Raw genomic sequence first — 4,594 nt, forward strand, 5'->3', positions numbered from 1 at the left:
AGGCTGACTTGTTGGAAAAGACCCTGATGCTGGGAAAGATTGATGGCAGGAGGAGAAGAGGGCAGCAGAGGATAAGATGGCTGGAAGGCATCACTGATTCAATGGACATGAACTTGGGCAAACTCCAGGAGATGATGAGGGACAGGGAGGCCTAGCATATCGCAGTTCATGGGACTGCAAAGAGTTACACCCAACTTGGCAACTGAACAACAACGTTATTAACTCTAGTGACAATGTTATACATTAGATCCTAAGATCTTACTGATCTTATACCTAAAATTTATACCCCTCCTTATTTCATCTACCCCCTGCCCCTGGCAACCATTTTCTAATCTCTGTTTCTATGAGTTTGGATCTTTTTTACAAAAAATTTCCACATATAAGTGATACTATTCATTATTTGTCATTCTCTCTCTGACTTATTTCACTTAGCATAGTACCCTCAAGTTTCACCCAACATTTTTTGTTTAATTCCACACAGAATTGTCAGATTTGTGCTTGGAAATTATGACATCATTGTTAAGTTTCACCCAACTTTTTGCAATTGGCAGGAGTATCTTCTTTTTCATGGTGCAACAATATTCCATCACATATGTGTACCACATGTTTATCCATTGATCTGTGATGGACACTTAGATTGTTTCTATATCTTGGGTACTGTGAAAATAATGCTGCTATGAGCATGGGAGTACAGATACAAGAAGCTGTTTGAATTAAATGAAATAATATGTAAAAACTTGTCACATTAGAAATATTCAGCATGTAATTCCCTTTTCCTTTACTACTGAATTGTAACCTTTCATATTCTCTGGTTCTACTTTAGGATAAAATAGACAAAATCAAGTGAAGGTGATCAAAATCAAATCTGTCTAGTTACTGCCTCATCAACAACTCTGTAAAGACTGGTACAAGGTACTTTTAAGTTTTAAGGAAGAGAAATTATTTTTTTAATAACACACACAAAGCAGATATTTTTCTCTTAATATATACTGTTTAACTTAAAATAGTTGGTTATGAGAACTACAAGGTTATTACAAAAACAATGCTGTTGATGATAAAAATAAATTCATATGCATATATATGAAATTGTTTCTCGGAATTTAGGGCACATATGGCAGGATGACAATATAATGCAATTACAGAGTCCTAGAGATGTGGACCTGAGACAACAAGCTAGTTTCCTAATTCCCTGGTTTACTTTTTAGTGGGCTTTTCAGGTGACGCTAGTGGTGAAGAACCCGCCTACCAATGCAGGAGACCTAATAGACATGGGTTCATCATTAGGTCGGGAAGACACCCTGGAGAAGGGCATGGCAACCCACGCTAGAATTTTTGCCTGGAAAATCCCATGGACAGAAGGGCTTGGCGGGCTATAGTCCATGGGGTCACAGAGAGTTGGACATGACTCAAGTGACTTAGTACACACATACCTTTTAGTGGAAAATATATTTTGATCAAGTAATTATATAAATAACTGGAGCAAGTAAAACATGCCAGATGCAGATGGGAAGGAAGCAAATGTGGACGTGGCAGGTCATGGAGGTTATCCAGGTGAGAGAGAGGACAGACCCTGGACCAGCATGGGTGATGGAAACAGAGAACAGATGGTTTGTATGAACTATTTGGAAGAGAGAACAACAGGATCTACATACAAGGAGTATTTACCTCTAAACTACTTTAGTTTTTTTTTTTTTTTTTAATTTTAGCTGTTCTGAGTCTTTGTTGCAGTGCACAAGCTTTCTCTAGGTGCAGCACACAGGCTCAGTTGTTTTGCAGAATGTGGGGTTCCTGACCAGAGGTCCAACCTGCATCCCCTGCATTGGAAGGCAAAGTCTTAGCCACCAGAGGAGTCTCTATTTATGTACTATTTTAGAATTAAAATCAATAGGATTTGAAAGAGAAGTTTATGGGTGATAACTATATACCAGACTTAAGCAGTCACATAAATGATGCTACTATTTGATAAAATTGGGTATACTGAACAAATCTCTCATTTGGGGTGAAAGATCATATTCCAAACACTGTGTGCTTGAAATTTGTTTGAAGTATCCAAGATGAGATGCCAGGTTAACAGTTGGAAGATGTCTTAGACCCATAAAGGAGAGATATGGGAAGCAGATAGACACCTATGGGTCATCAATTTTAGATGGTAAGGCAGCAAATGAAGCGATGAGTGCGGGGGATGATGTTGAGATAAAGCACCCTATGAAAAGAGTGTGCATGTTGGTGTTAAGGGCTTCCTGTGAGAACACTGACTGCCAGTCATGCTAGTGCTTCGTGTACAATAGTGTGCATGTGTGCTTAGTCGTGTCTGACTCTTTGTGGTCCCATGGATGGTTGTCTGCTCACCAGGCTTTTCTGTCTATGGAACTTTCCAGGCAAGAATATTGGAGTGGGTTGCCATTTTCTCCTCCAGCAGATCTTCCCAACTCAGGGATCCAACTCGAGTCTTTTGAGTCTCCTGTATTGGCAGGCTGATTATTGTGCATAAGAGGGAAAGGGGGAAGCCCCTTATGTACAATAGCAGAATTTAACTCATACGTCCTCTTTCTTAGAACTCGTCTGCAAGTGTAAACAAAGCTGCTCTTTAAGAAATGTTGCATATTCAGTTGACCTTGAACAACATGGGTTTGAACTGCACAAGTCCACTTATAGATTTTTTTGACAGTAGATAACACAGTACTACACGACCCAAGGTTGGTTCAATCCAAGAATTTGAAAGCGTGAATACAGAAAAATCCTGGGTACAGAGGAACTGCACACATGGAGGGCCAACTATAAATTATACACAGACTTTGACTGCAGGGGTTTGGTGCCCCACATTATTCAAAAGTCCACTGACTTAGAAGTCTTCAAAAGACAATCAAAATTTCCAAATGGCCCTTAGATACAGCCGTTGTATAGAATGACCAAGTAAAAATCTCAGATTGAGAATTATAAAGATTGATTATTTCTATTTAGAATCCTGTCCAGACTCCCAAGATCCTTTTTTCTGTTGTCAATTGTTAAGTCATGTCTGACTCTTTGCGACCCTATGGACTGCAGCATGCCAGACTTCCCTGTCCTTCACTATCTCCTGGAGTTTGCTCAAATTCTTGTCCATTGAGTCAGTGATGCTATTTAACCATCTCATCCTCTGCTGCCTGCTTCTTCTTTTGCTTTTAATCTTTCCCAACAGCAGGGTCTTTTCCAATATGTAGCTCTTCACAGCAGGTGGCCAAAGTATTGGACCTTCAGCTTAGCATCAGTCCTTCCAATGAATATTCAGGGTTAGTTTCCTTTAGGAGTGACTGGTTTGATATTCTTTCAGTTCAAGGGACTCTCAAGAGTCTTCTCCAATACCACAGTTCAAAAGCATCAATTCTTTGGTGCTCAGCCTTCTTGATGGTCCAACTCTCACATTCATACATGAATACCGGAAAAACCATAGCTTTGACTATATGGACCTTTGTCAGCAAAGGATTGTCCCTGCTTTTTAATGTATTGTCAAGATTGTCAGAGTTTTTCTTCCAAGGAGCAAGTGTCTTTTAACTTCATGGCTGCAGTCACTGTCTGCAATGATTTTGGAGCCCAAGAAAATAAAATTTGTCACTACTTCTACTTTTTCCCCTTCTATTTGCCATGAAGTGATGGGACCGATGTCTTGATCTTAGTTTTTTGAATGTTGACTTTTAAGCTAGCCTTTTCACTTTCCTTTTTTATCCTCATCAAGAGGCTCTTTAGTTTCTCTTTGCTTTCTAACATTAGGGTGCTATCATCTGCATATCTGAATTTCTTGATACTTCTCTTGGCAATTTTGATCAAGCCTGTGATTCATTCAGCCCAGAATTTTGCATGATGTATCTGCATAAAAGTTAAATAAACAGGCTGACAATATATAGCCTTGTCTTACTCCTTTCCCATTTTTGAACCAGTCAGTTCAAAATGTCCACTTCTATGTGTTGCTTCTTGACCTGCATACAAGTTTCTCAGGAGCCAGTAAGGTGGTCTAGTATTCTGATCTTTTTAAAAATTTTCCACAATTTGTTGTGATCCACACAAAGGCTTTCTTTTTAAGTCCCTGATGAAATTGTTATCCATTGAGGTTGTGCCAAATAGTCTCTTTAAGAAAATTATTTTCATGGTCATCAGCTGTAGTCCGTGATCTAAAATTTAATTAGGAATTCTAAATCTCTCTTGAGTCTCTAATAATCTTAGTGACTATAAAGATGTTTGCAGCTCACTAGTTCTGCCTACCTTACTACAGAGAAAGGAGTGAGAAAGCTACAATGAAGGATTTTTCCTGTGTTAGATAACTCCCTCCCTTCCATAATGTAGATAAAAAACCTACTTTTTAGTTAGCATTCTATTTCTATCCACCTTAGGTGGAATGGTTGAATTCTTACTATTTGAAAACAGTGACTAATTTAAAACTCTAACAAGTAAAATTTAGCCCACCTGTTCTTAAATGCAATCTCACCTTCCAGGGTCAGGCATGCTTTGATAATTTGGGTTCCTAACAGAGTGAAGGGAGCAATTAAGATCTCTGCTTTTTGTAAATCATGTTTTGTATTCAGAATCAAAAGACCCAGGTTTTCCTAGCCCGCCCAGTGCA

The 4,594-nt window shown here is 38.9% G+C and overlaps 1 non-coding gene across 1 annotated transcript; it reads right to left on the reverse strand.

Annotated features, from left to right (window-relative positions):
- Positions 1 to 451: 451 nt before the first annotated feature.
- On the reverse strand, positions 452 to 525 carry LOC128044083 (small nucleolar RNA SNORD121A). Its single transcript, XR_008199059.1, has one exon. It is a non-coding gene; the product is annotated as a small nucleolar RNA SNORD121A (small nucleolar RNA).
- Between the last annotated feature and the right edge of the window lie 4,069 nt (positions 526 to 4,594).

The sequence above is a fragment of the Budorcas taxicolor genome, chromosome 2 (genome assembly GCF_023091745.1).
Source record: "Budorcas taxicolor isolate Tak-1 chromosome 2, Takin1.1, whole genome shotgun sequence".
NCBI lineage: Eukaryota > Metazoa > Chordata > Mammalia > Artiodactyla > Bovidae > Budorcas > Budorcas taxicolor.